The 13753-nt window shown below is 46.1% G+C and overlaps 1 long non-coding RNA gene across 1 annotated transcript; it reads right to left on the bottom strand.

Annotated features, from left to right (window-relative positions):
• Window positions 1-9287: 9287 nt before the first annotated feature.
• On the bottom strand, window positions 9288-13268 carry LOC115086265. Its single transcript, XR_003855196.1, has 3 exons — window positions 13108-13268; window positions 10774-10826; window positions 9288-9423 (listed from the first exon to the last, which is right to left on the bottom strand). It is a non-coding gene; the product is annotated as an uncharacterized LOC115086265 (long non-coding RNA).
• Window positions 13269-13753: the final 485 nt, after the last annotated feature.

Genomic DNA, 13753 nt, shown 5'->3' with positions numbered 1-13753 from the left:
TCTTTCCATCTCACTCTCTCCCTCTCACTCTTCAAAAGCTTTTCCTCCTTTTTAACCCTCCATAAAAGGCTTTTACGCTTTCTCACCCCTCTTCCAAGGCTTTTCCCTCTTCTCAACTCCCTCCCTTCAGATCCCCCCCCCCTTCTGACTCCCTGCAAATGTTCTCACCCCCTCTCCCTAAATGCTTTCTACCCCTCAAGGCCTTTTCCCTTTGTACCTTGTACCCGCCCCTCCCAGGGCCGGTGGAAGCACTAGGCGAACCAGGCCTGGGTCTAAGGCCCCGAGTATTAGGGGGCGCCGCGAGCAGGGGTATCCCGAGGGGAGCCAATACCCATGGGCGCAGGGAGGCTCGGGAGGCCGCTGGTGGACCTCATCCCACGAGCGGCTGAGCAGCGACACCTAGCAGGCAGATCGGCAGAGCCGTGGCGGAGCTCACGTCACCACGGCCCGAAGAAAAAAGTCGCGTTTAAACCTGCAGGTGCTCCTCCTCCTTCCTGAATGCGCGGCCCCGGAAGAAAACATCGCTGCAAAACGAGGCCGCATCGAGGCGAGCTTGCCTCAAACTGCAGCCACGGCAAAGACCCAAGAACCCTGGCTATCTACTTCCCCTGTCAAGAAGGGCTGAGTCTGGACAGGGATTACCAAGTCCCCGCTCGCCCTGCTCCAACCGAGGGATAGCCCAAGAAGGAACCTAACACCTCGGGGAGCCAAACTCTCTTCTTATCTTTTTTTTTTTTTTTTTTTTAAACAATTCCAGACTGCAGGTTTGCACCTCTACTATCTGCTGGAGACAGAGAAATACAGGTCAGTACTGAAGGACTGCAGGTGGCCCTCCCATTTATGTAGCAGTACCTCAAAGTTTTGTTCTCTGCCTCCATCTGCGGGTAGGGATGCATAAACCCTCTCATCTGGACTGATCTGGGGTACTAACAGGAACCTATTTCCTTAAAAGATGAAATGAAATGCCTAATGTCTCTTTTGCCCTGTATGTTTGTCTTGATTATATTGTAAGCTCTACTGAGTAGGGACTGTCTCTTATATGTTTTGGCAGAGTGCTATTTACTTCTAGTAGCACTATGGGAATGATAATTAGTAGTAGAAACTGGTTTGTACCTTTAGGAATCACTGTCCCATGGGTCCATGTCATCACTAAGAACATAAGAAATTGTCATACTAGATCAGACCAAGAGTCAGTCAAGCCCAGCATCCTGTTTCCAACAGTGACCAAACCCAGCATTCCTGTTTCCTGTTTCCCACAGTACCCAAACACTAAGTAGACCCCATGCTACTGATGCTAGGATTAGAGAGGCTATTCCCTAAGTCAGCTTGATTAATAGCAGTTAATAGACTTATCCAAACCTTTTTTAAACCCAGCTACACTAACTGCACTAACCACATCCTCTGGCAACAAATTCCAGAGCTTAAGCTGAGTGAAAAAGAACTTTCTCTGATTAGTCTTAATGTGCTACTTGCTAACTTCATGGTATGCCCCCTAGTCCTTCTATTAAACGAAAGTGTAAATAACCGATTCACATCTACTCGTTCTAGACCTCTCATGATCTTAAAGACCTCTATCATATCCACCCTCAGCTGTCTCTACTCCAAGCTGAATAGCCCTAACCTCTTCAGCCTTTCCTCATAGGGGAGCTGTTCCATCCCCTTTTTCATTTTGATCACCCTTCTCTGTACCTTCTCCATGGCAACTATACCTTTTTTGGGGTGCGGCGACCAGAGTTGTACACAGTACTCAAGGTGCGGTCTCACCATGGAGTGATATAGATGCTTTCTGACGTTCTGTTTTATTCACTCCTAATAATTCCTAATATTCTGTTTGCTTTTTTGACTGCCGCAGCACACTGAGCTGCGGCATTTTCCTTCTTACTCCAAGTTATTGATTCCCTGTTACATGTAACTGCTTTTCTGCACCATTGTTCAAATTGTAAAGTTTATTTTAATTGCACCCCTGTTTCTTGTGAACCAGCATGATGGGACTACCGTCTTGAATGTTGGTATATAAAAAAACTTAAATAAATAAATAAATAAATATTACCCACTATGATGCCTAGATCTTTTTCCTGCGTGGTAACTCCGAATATGGAACCTAACATCTGTAACTACAGGAATGTTTATTTCCCATTAAATTTCATCTTCCATTTGGATGCCCAATCTTCCAGAATCGCAAGGTCCTCCTGCAATGTATCACAATCCATTTGTGATTTAACTACTCTGAATAATTTTGTATCATCTGCAGATTTGATAACCTCACTCATCATATTCATTTCCAGATCATTTATAAATATATTGAAAAGCACAGGTCCAAGTACAGATCCCTGAGGCACTCCACTGTTTACCCTTTTCCTTTTTTTTTTTCAAAATAATTTTTATTGGGAGGATACATGAATAGGCAGTGAATCCCACACTCAGTAGATACAACCAATATACTAAACATCCAATACAACACAAGTTGTTTAAACAAACTAACAACAACAGAGACCTCCCTCATAACTACAGCCTATCTGTTTTTCCTGTTTTCTCCCCATACCAGTTCCCCTCATACTACTAACATTTGCACCTCACTTTGCCTCATGCACACCACACGCCATTCACACCACCACACACTACCCTTCCCTCCCCTTCCCCCCCTCCACCCCCTAAACCCCCTCACTCTACTGAGACCCTGGGTTGCACCATTCAAGCTCATAGCCACTTGCCCGCAGCCCTTCTTGAACAGCTGTCGGCATCAGAAGAACACAAGCCTGCCAGCAGGCCCAGTACAGTTTATCCGACTTCCGCTTGCCCAGTACAAAGTCTAAATGTTCAAGTTGGAGAAACGAGGCCATTCGCTGAAACCAGGACAGGACTGATGGGAACCCGTCCCGGGCTGTCCAGTTGTTTATCCTTTTCCACTGAGAAAATTAGCCATTTAATCCTACGCTTTGTTTCCTGTCTTTTAACCAGTTTGTAATCCACAAAAGGACATCGCCTCCTGTCTCATAACTTTTAGTTTTCTTAGAAGCCTTTCATGAGGGACTTCGTCAAATGCCTTCTGAAAATCCAAATACACTACATCTATTGGTTCACCTTTATCCACATGTTTATTAACCCCTTCAAAAATATGATTTGTGAGGCAAGACTTCCCTTAGGTAAAGCCATGCTGACTTTGTTCCATTAAACCATGTCTTTCTATATGTTCTGTGATTTTGATCTTTAGAACACTTTCCACTATTTTTCCTGGCACTGAAGTCAGGCTCACTGGTCTATAGTTTCCTGGATCGCCCCTGGAACCCTTTTTAAATATTGGGGTTACATTAGCCACCCTCCAGTCTTCAGGTACAATGGATGATTTTAATGATAGGTTACAAAATTTACCTAATAGATTTGAAATTTCATTTTTTAGTTCCTTCAGAACCCTGGGGTGTATACCATCCAGTCCAGGTGATTTACTACTCTTCAGTTTGTCAATCAGGCCTACTTCATCTTCTAGGTTCACCGTGATTTGGTTCAGTTCATCTGACTCATCACCCTTGAAAACCATCTCTGGAACTGGTATCTCCCCAGCATCATCATTGGTAAACACAGAAGCAAAGAATTCATTTAGTCTTTCTGCAATGGCCTAAACTTCCCTAAGAGCCCCTTTAACCCCTCAGTCATCCAACCGACTCCCTTATAGGTTTCTTGCTTCGGATGTATTTTAAAAACTTTTTATTATGACTTTTTGCCTCTACGGCCAACATCATTTCAAATTCTCTCTTAGCCTGCCTTATCAGTGTTTTACACTTAACTTGACAATGCTTATGCTTTTTCCTATTTTCTTCAGATGGATCCTTCTTCCAATTTTTGAAGGATTTTTTTGGCTAAAATAGCCTCTTTCAGCTCACCTTTTAACCTTGCTGGTAATCGTTTTACCTTCCTTCCACCTTTTTTAATGCATGGAAGACATCTGGACTGCGCATCTAAGATTGTATTGTTATAACTATTTATATTTTTCCAAACAAACAGAGAAAAGTACATAGAAGCAATAACTCATATTGCAGTGAGGTACATGGCAAAAGATAGTACATAGGGGAGCAAACGATTGAGGGACAATAGAAGTGGAAATAAAAAAATAACCCTAAGTGGCACCACAAATTAGCTTAAGTATCATTCAAATAATCAAGATATGGCCCCCAAGTACTGATAAATTTAGCATGCTTACCCTTAAGACTGTATCGTAGCTGTTCCAGATCAGCAATAGCCTGTATTTGTGAGCGCCAGTGAGGCATACTAGGGGTGACTTTTTTTTATGAATGAGAGTGATCGTAGCATCAGCCATAGTGCCCAGGGAATGCCCCCCACCACCAGTAGGGAACCCATCAGGGCCAGGACATTTACCCTCTGGTAACAACTTGATAGCTGCCTGAATTTCAAGCAGAGAAATTGGGGCCACCATAAGATTCTATTTTTAAACAATGTCTACACCTGTTGTACACTTTTAACCTCTGCAGCTGCACCTTTCAGTTTTTTTCTATTTCGCTCATTTTATCAAAGTTTCCCTTTTGAAAATTTAGTGTTAGAGCTGTAGATTTACATACTGACCCCTTCCAGTCATTAGTTCAAATTTTATCACGTTATGATCACCATTGCCAAGTGGCCCCACCACTACCACTATTACCTCTCTCACCAAATCTTGCATTCTACCAAGAATTAAATCTAAAATTGCTCCCTCTATCGTTGGTTCCTGAACCAATTGCTCCATGAAGCAGTAGTTTATTCCATCCAGGAACTTTGTCTCTAGCAAGTCCTGATGTTACATTTACCCAGTCAATATTGGGGTAATTGAAATCTCCTATTACTGCACTGCCAAATTTATTAGCTTCCCTGATTTCTCTTAGCATTTCATCATCTGACCATTTTGGCCAGGTGGACGGTAGTATACTCCTATCACTGTACTCATACCCAACACACATGCGATTTCAACCCATATAGATTCTAATGAGTATTTAGTCTCTTCTATGATCTTTATACTGTTGGACTCTATAGCCTCCTGGATATAAAGTGCCACACCCTCCAAGTTGATCCTATCATTGCGATATAATTTGTATCCTGATATAGCACTGTCCCGTTAGTTATCCTCCTTCTACCAAGTCTCTGTGATGCCAATTATGTCTATCTCATCATTCACCGCTATACACTCTGACTCTCCCATCTTACTTCTTAGATTTCTGGCAATGGCATACAGACATTTCAAAGTGTGTTTTTTATTTGTATTAACAACCTGCTTTCAGATGATAGGGATAATTTGGATTCTTTACTTACAGGCACATGGACTACGTTTGCATTTATTGGAACCTCTCTGTTGGGATGCCATAGCTCTTCTATTTCATTAGTATCCTTCAAAGATACATTCCTCCGAACCATTTAAAAGCTGCTCTATCTCCTTTTTAAAAGTTAGTGCCAGCAGCCTGATTTCATTCTGGTTTCCCAGTTTCTTACAAAACTGAATCCCTGCTCCCTGCATCATCGTCTCATCCATGAATTGAAACCCGAGAGCTTTGCCTGCCTCTGAGGACCTGCATCTGGAATGGGCAACATTTCAGAGAATGCCACCCTGGAGGCTCCAGATTTCAGCTTTCTACCTGAAATCCTAAATTTGGCTTCCAGAACTTCTCTCCCACATTTTCCTATGTCATTGGTGCCCATATGTACCTCGGCAGCCAGCTCCTTCCTAGCACTGTCTATAATCCTATCTGGGTGACGCGTGAGGTGTGCCGCCTTCGCATCAGGCAGGCAAGTTACCAGGCAGTCCTCATGTCCACCAGCCACCCAGCTAGCTACATTTATGATGGCCGACCTAACCCTTCCCTCCTGGGCAGTAGCCCTAGGAGTCTTGTACTCAGTGCAAGAGGACAATGCATCACCTGGAGAGCAGGTCCTTGCTACAGGATCATCACTTCCTGCTACACCAAGATGATGTTCTCCAACCGTGAGACTTTTCTGATCCAAGGCAGCACCGGGTGACGTGTGAGGTGTGCCACCGTCGCACCAGGCAGGCAGGTTACCAGGCAGTCCTTCCGTTCATCAGCCACCCAACTATCTACATTTATTATGGCCGACCTAACCCTGCCCCCCGGTACTGTAGAGGTTACATGGGGTAAATCAATCAGGAGCCTGAGTTTTTTTTTTTTTTAATTTAATTTTATTTATATTCCAACTTTCAGCACTTCAAAGTGGATGACATTCAGGTACTGTAGTTATTTCTCTATTCATAGTGGGCTCACAATCTGACCCTGAGGCCACAAGGAGTGGTGACAGTGGTATTTAAACCCTGGCTTCCCACTGCTCTAACACTCAGTCTTTTATAGCCAGCGAGCAGAGGTGTTTCAGGGATCGGGCTGAGGCAGAGCTGGAGGGGCAGAGTCAGCAGAATTTCAAATGTCTCTCTGGTACAGCACAAAAGTCGAGCCACGCACTTGGAAAATTATTGTTGGTGATGAGCAGGAGTTTTACTTGTTATTTGCCTGGTATATTGAGAGAAGGTTTTTTTATTCAGATGATCTTCAGCCGGTCCGCAGGCGGCAGTGTAAGAGCGCAGAGTTCCACTGGCACCAGGAGCTGGAGCTGAGTGGATGAATCCCAGGACCGATGTCTTCACCCTGCTGCTAAGTTCTAAGAGAGAGAGACTGTAACACTGAGAGAGAGATGCTCGTTTCAGCAGACATTGCACTGCTGCTGAGGATCTGTAAGAGTGATAGAACGGGCTGAGAGAATGACAGTTGGAATTAGCAGAAAGAGAGAGAGAGAGAGACCTGTTTCAGCTGGGAAGTACAGCTGTGGGTTGACAGGAAAAGGTTACACAGCACCCTCATATCTGACTAGGAAGGAAGCAGCATTTCACTCTGCAGACAAACTGTTAAGTACCAGCAGTTACTGCTCCTTTCCTTTTTTCCTCTTTGCTGTTTGCAGTTTTCCAAGCCTTTTGAGTTAACTGTAAATCCTTTTCTTATATATTATAACATTCATTTATTAGCACTGTTTCTGTGAATGATTAGTGACAGGTAAGTTAGTGCTGGGTATCAGCAGGGTCCTGCACCAAGTCTCACACTTCTTTCAGGTTTTTGTGTCAGGTAGAGCTGGAGTAACCAACAAGCATCTGAATCAGTGAGGAGGTCTTCTGACCACAGATTGTGCTAATAAATAAACATTTGACTGCTATATAGTGATTCCTCAGTTGTTATATTTATTGTTTTGTCTTTTCTGGGTCCCTTTTCTAAGGTCTAAGCACCTCCCAGAGGAGGACCTAGTTTAGGGTAGTGAGTGGACTAAACCATTTGCTATGGCTCACTGGAGTAACTATAGAGGGCAGACAGTTCCCTGTGATCTGAGGGACTCCTCGTCTCTGAGAAATCACTGATTAGCACTGTGAAATCCCTGAATACCAACAAAATGTTTCTTCATTTATATTTATAAACTAATAGGTCCATTCAGCGGTGCTGAGAGCAGGAAGTTAGCTGGACTTACCCAGGTACGGGTTCCCGCTGTATAGACCCAAAGACAGTGGAGTAAGTTTATCTATCTCACTTCAGGGCTGCCACCCAGCTAAACATAAGCCCCACACCCGGTCATCTCTTTTTATCCAGGTAAGTTAGCCATTCATTGGCCCACAATTTTAACACTTTGCGGTTTGTCCAGCTAAATTCCAAACTCAGCCGGACAAATCCGCTGACCAAGCACCTTTAAAAGTATTACAGGGCACGAAGCGATGTTTTCAAAGTCTCCTTACCGGTTTTTTTTCTTCGAAGCGCATGCACTGCAATCAGACCAAACACACATGGGATGTCAAGGAGAAGTAAGGGAAAGGAAAAGGGGAAAGGGGAAGCATAAACAAGACAGAGAAAGGGGAGGAAAAGTAGAGAACAGCAAAGGCAGGTGGGCAGAGAGGAAGGAGGAGGGAGATATAGAGAAGGGAGGCATGGGCTAGGGGAGAGGAGGGAGAGCAGGGAGAGCATTGGAAGGAGGGTGGGAGGAGTTGATACAATAACAGGAAGGAGCAAAGGAGAAAAAGATGGAAGGGGGGAACAGGAGATAAGGCCGGGAGATTGATGGGAGAGGGAGGAGGGGAGATGCAGAGGGGGAGGCATGGGGTAGAAGAGAGGAGAGAGAGCAGAGGGAGCAGTGGAAAGAGGGATGGGAGTAGCTGCACCGGTGCTGAAGTTTGCAGGACGAGCGGAACCGGAAAGAGAAAGAAAGGAGATATGTGAGCATTTCCTGATGTCCTACTTTCCATCTGAGGTACAGGCATTGATATTGGTTATCACAAAGTTAATTGTGCCCATTTCTGTATTCAAAGTAAGGGGTAAGTTTTCAGAAGAGCTGCTAAGTGACCACAAGAGTTGATTCTGTTTACTGGATAAATTTTCAATCACAGCTTGGCGGCTGGAAATATTCCCAAATTTAGCTTAGCCGGTTCAGCACTGAGAAGCCTCCTGAAGACTTCCCCTGAGCAGCTCCAGAGGATCTAACCTCACTGAAGGGCCTGTCCCTTAATCTAAAAAAAATACCCACCTCTACCCTGACTCCCAATCGCTCGGTCATTTTTGATGCAGGCTTGTCTTCGTCTGTTAAAGAAAGGTTCAAACTTTAAATTGTGTAAGGCTGAATGCATATCACCATTATATACAGGGAGGACAATAATGAAAGCCATTTCTGGGGATAAAGTGCTCTTTTATCCACAGAAATAGGCTGTTTGATTACTGTCCATCCTCTACACAAGTAAAGGTAGGAGCATATAACAAGGTATATTTCTGGTTTGGAGTTCGGACAGGGGGAAAACTATATGCTACCCAGCTAAACATAAGCCCCATACCCAGTCATCCCGTTTTATCCAGGTAAGTTAGCCATTCATTGGCCCACAATTTTAACACTTTGCGGTTTCTCCAGCTAAATTCCGAACTCAGCCGGCCAAATCCGCTGACCAAGGACCTTTAAAAGTATTATAGGGCACAAAGCGATGTTTGCAAAGTCTCCTTACCGTTTTTTTTTTCTTCGAAGCGCATGCACTGCAATCAGACCAAATACACACGGGATGTCAAGGAGAAGTAAGGGAAAGGAAAAGGGGAAAGGGGAAGCATAAACAAGACAGAGAAAGGGGAGGAAAAGTAGAGAACAGCAAAGGCAGGTGGGCAGAGAGGAAGGAGAAGGAAGATATAGAGAAGGGAGGCATGGGCTAGGGGAGAGGAGTGAGAGCAGAAGAGCATTGGAAGGAGGGTGGGAGGAGTCGATACAATAACAGGAAGGAGCAAAGGAGAAAAAGATGGAAGGGGAGAACAGGAGATAAGGCAGGGAGATTGATGGGAGAGGGTGGAGGGAAGATAGAGAGGGAGAGGCTTGGGGTAGGGGAGAGCAGAGGGAGCAGTGGAAAGAGGGGTGGGAATAGTTGCACCGGTGCTGAAGTTTGCAGGATGAGTGGAACCGGAAAGAGAAAGAAAGGAGATATGTAAGCATTTCCTGATGTCCTACTTTCCATCTGAGCTACAGGCATTGATCTTGGTTATCACAAACAGGCCAATACAGTAAGGTGCGGTAGAAAGAGGTGCATTAGTGCCGGGCACACCTGCGTTTGCCGCACGCACAGTTCGGATCACATACCGCTCGAGACTGTATTTAAATGGCAATCTTTGCGTGCCTTGAAGGCTTTAAGCATAAGCAACACGAAATCAGACGAAAAAGAAGAGTCTGAAGACAAATCTGTCTGATCCCCCTCAGGGACCTCTGGATTGGCAGCACAGCTGGGTCTTGCAGGTCTGTCCCCCTTAGGGACTCTGCGTTGTGGTGACAATCGCGGTTGAGGGTCGTCCTCCCCCCGTGCCGCTGGCGCCTTGGGGCGTTCCCACGGGAACGGGTCGGCACCTGAAGAATGTAAGTCCCCAAATGCTCCGGTCACTGTTTGGACCCTCACCAGGTCCCTGCTCGTGGCCGCAGAGACTCCCTTGGCTCCGGAGAGGCAATCGGAACACAAATTGTCCCAGGACAGTTGCGCCCGTGCGGTGCCGCAGGCCCTACAAGCGGCCCGATGCGGCATGCTGCAGCAGAAAACAGCCCCGAAAATCACTCGGAAGGTGGCGAAAATGGCGCGCAAGCACCCAAATGTGACCGGAAGGGAAGGAGAATGAAGCCCCGACAGAACACACAAAAAAAAATTTTAACTTTTTTTTTTTTTAAATATACTCGCCCAATAGTCTCCGGGTCCTGGACCTACTGGGGGGAGTGAGCCGGGCTCCCCGGTTTCACCCCCAGTCACGAATTCATGCTGGCAGGAGGGCAAAGCACCCCACATCTCAGCGGCCTCGGAAACCAGGGGGGATGGTCCCCTCCGGACCTCACAACCCCCCGGGAGGCGGGAGACTGGACCTGCAGGCAAACCACTGCGCTCCTATACCTTATTCTAACTTTATCCTTCTTTTTCCCCAGCTAACAATACTATCTAGAACTGAAAAACTAGGCCTCTGCACAGACTGCAGGTTCTGCACCTCCTCCACCTGCTAGGAGACAGAAGAAGACTGCCAGACTGTAGGTGGCACCAGCCTAGATAAGGCATAGGTTTGTTTGATAAACTTCTGCCTCCAGCTGCTAGAGGTGGGGGCAATATCCAGGAGTCTGGACTGATCCGGGTACGTACAGGGAATTTAGCTTAAGCCAGTTCAGCACTGAGGAGCCTCCTGAAAACTTAGCCTGAGCAGTTCCAGAGGATCTAACCTCACTGAAGGGCCTGTCCCTTAATCTAAAAAAAATACCCACCTCTATCCTGACTCCCAATCACTCGGTCATTTTTGATGCAGGCTTGTCTTCGTCTGTTAAAGAAAGGTTCAGACTTTAAAATGTGCAAGGCTGAATGCACATCACCATTATATACAGGGAGGACAATAATGAAAGCCATTTCTGGGGGTAAAGCGCTCTTTTATCCACAGAAATAGGCTGCTTGATTACTGTCCATCCTCTACATAAGTAAAGGTAGGAGCAAAGAACAAGGCATATTTCTGGTTTGGAGTTCGGACAGGGGGAAAACTGTATGCAGAGCTTTCCTTTAACACCGTGTCCTCACAAAAAGCAGGCAGGGATATTTTTGAGGGGGCAATAAACAAAGCAAATCTAGATGTGTTCTTTTGCATTCCTTATCACCTCAGGTTAAAATTCAGATGGGATTGGCCAGACCTTGCATACTTTGATTATTTAGGTCAAGGCTGGGAAACATCCAGACCCAGATGAGACCCACAGCTCAGTCCCAGGCAACCCCTGCCAGAGCCCCAAACCAGAGGTTCATGGAGGGAGCTTTTGCTCCGTGTCTCTGACTCCCTCCTCCCCCTCCCCCCATAATCAAATGTTCACGGCAGGAGCGAGCATGATCTGCTGCCACAGCTTTGGTTCATCTCCCCACCTTGTCCTTGAATGAAATATTCATAAGGACTGGGGAGTGGCACGAGAGCTCCTGCCTCATCCTTGGCTCCTTCCTGCAGCCTCCCACCCCAAGAAAAACTGAGAGAGGCAAGACTCGCTTTCAATTGCTTCCCCTCCCCCTTTATAATCCCACACAATGTTTGTTTTGGTTAAATAAAGGCCGCAGTTTATTATAACATGACCCGAGCCCCTAACACTTAATACACCATTCAACATATACACTCACCCCCCCTTTCATCCCCTTCTTAACAACTTGCTCCCCACCTGGACCCAGTGGTAGAGCTACACCCATAGAGTCCATTTCCTTACCCCGCCTCGCACCAGCGTGGGTAAGTACCCCGGCCTCTGAGCTTCGGCCCCCCTCTTGTTCATTGGCCACCTCATGTAGCAGCCCCACGCTACACGAGATACCCCCCCCCCCAATGCCTTTTAACAACACATAACAAAATCAACCATATTGGGCTGGGGTTACCCGCCACTGTGACAATCAATAGAGACAACACACATTGAATTACATCCAATGATTCTACCATAAGGGAGGGAGGAGGGAAATTATTCCAGCCTGCTCCCTCAGCCCTCTCCCACCCAACTGAGGCTCTCTGCCCTAACTAACTATTACCCCAACCAATCCCAGCTCCTCAATTCAAAATACTTCCTTTTCATTGGCCCCTTAGCTTTACTTTCTCCCCCTCCCCTTTCCCTCCTAACTTATAATTTAACCCTATCCTACCGCTCGCTAATCCCCGTTATTATCTGCTAAGCAATACAAGATTGCTTAGCCTTCACTTAAATGTTCACAGGGGAAACAGAGCAAGAGCTGTGCTGCTTCTGGCTCTGCCCCTGCCACACAGAATGAAATATTCATGGCAGGAATGAAGAGCACACATCACATCTCTTCCTTTACCTCCCTGGAATAAAACATTCTTAGCAGAAGTAAAGCAAAAGCTGCTTCACCTGACACTCGGAGGTTAAACCCTTGCTCACTTGCTTGGACCTTGAAGATCCTAGCAAGCACTGCAGAGGCCTTGCCTGCTCCTGCACTTGTGCCTCTCTCCTGACAACCTCCCACCCACCAACTGGGTTTCCCAAGTACCCTACCACCTGCTCCTTCATGAGGGCTTTCTGAGGACATTGTGACTCCCTAAACCTGGGGTTTCACAGTATCCAGACAAATAAAGAAGGCACATCCAAAAAATACCAGAATCACTGAAAAACTCACTTACCTAGGATCCACAGTGCTAATAAACAGAGCTTGTTATGAAGACTGTATTACAAGCAGGGGAAGAAGAAAAGGAATTTCACAGTAACTCCAACTGGTTTTTAAGTGAATGTTTTTGCAGAGCTGAATGCTGCACCTGTCTCAGTCGGCTCTGAGGGTGCTGATAGGATCACCTCAGACTGTACAACTGGCTGGGCTTCTTTAGCTTTACAAACTCTCCCTGTCTGTCCCTATTAACCCACAGCTCTATCTCTCCCTCAGGGACCCTCTAATGGTAATAAAAGGGAATTTTACATGGGAGGGAAATAATATTAACCACTAAAACTGTTTTGCTAAAAGGAGAAGTAAGGGAAAGGAAAAGGGGAAGCATAAACAAGACAGAGAAAGGGAATGAAAAGCAAAGAACAGCAAAGGCAGGTGGGCAGAGAGGAAAGAGAAGGAAGATATAGAGCGTTCACCCAGCAAGATAGGAACCAATCTCTTGAAGAGACAGCGTAGTCCAGGCAGAAGGTCTGTGGCAGATAGTGAAGAGACGAAGTGATGGTCACAGGAACATGGAGACGTTGGAGGCATGAAGACCCAAGAGACGCTGGAGGCATGAAGACACAGGAGACGCTGGAGGGACGATGACACAGGAGACACTGGAGGCATGAAGACACAGGAGACGCTGGAGGCATGAGGACCCAAGAGACGCTGGAGGCATGAAGACACAGGAGACGCTGGAGGCACGAAGACCCAAGAGACGCTGGAGGCATGAAGACACAGGAGACGCTGGAGGGACGATGACACAGGAGACGCTGGAGGCACGACACCAAAGCACAGGGATCACAGCCTAGGAGCAACAGAGGACGTCTGTTGCAAAGAGCAAGAAAGAAAGGCGTTGCCTGGTTTCAAACCTCTACTATGGTGATGTCATAATCAGACATCATAATCCCAAGCTGGCTTAGCTCTCCAGCTGCAGCCCTTAAAGGGACCTAACACTTTGCTCTCTGGCTATAGTTTTCCCCCTGTCCGAACTCCAAACCAGAAATATGCCTTGTTATATGCTCCTACCTTTACTTGTGTAGAGGATGGACAGTAATCAAACAGCCTATTTCTGTGGAT

Source organism: Rhinatrema bivittatum, chromosome 2 (genome assembly GCF_901001135.1).
Source record: "Rhinatrema bivittatum chromosome 2, aRhiBiv1.1, whole genome shotgun sequence".
Taxonomy (NCBI): domain Eukaryota; kingdom Metazoa; phylum Chordata; class Amphibia; order Gymnophiona; family Rhinatrematidae; genus Rhinatrema; species Rhinatrema bivittatum.
This window is presented reverse-complemented; position numbering and strand designations above follow the sequence as displayed.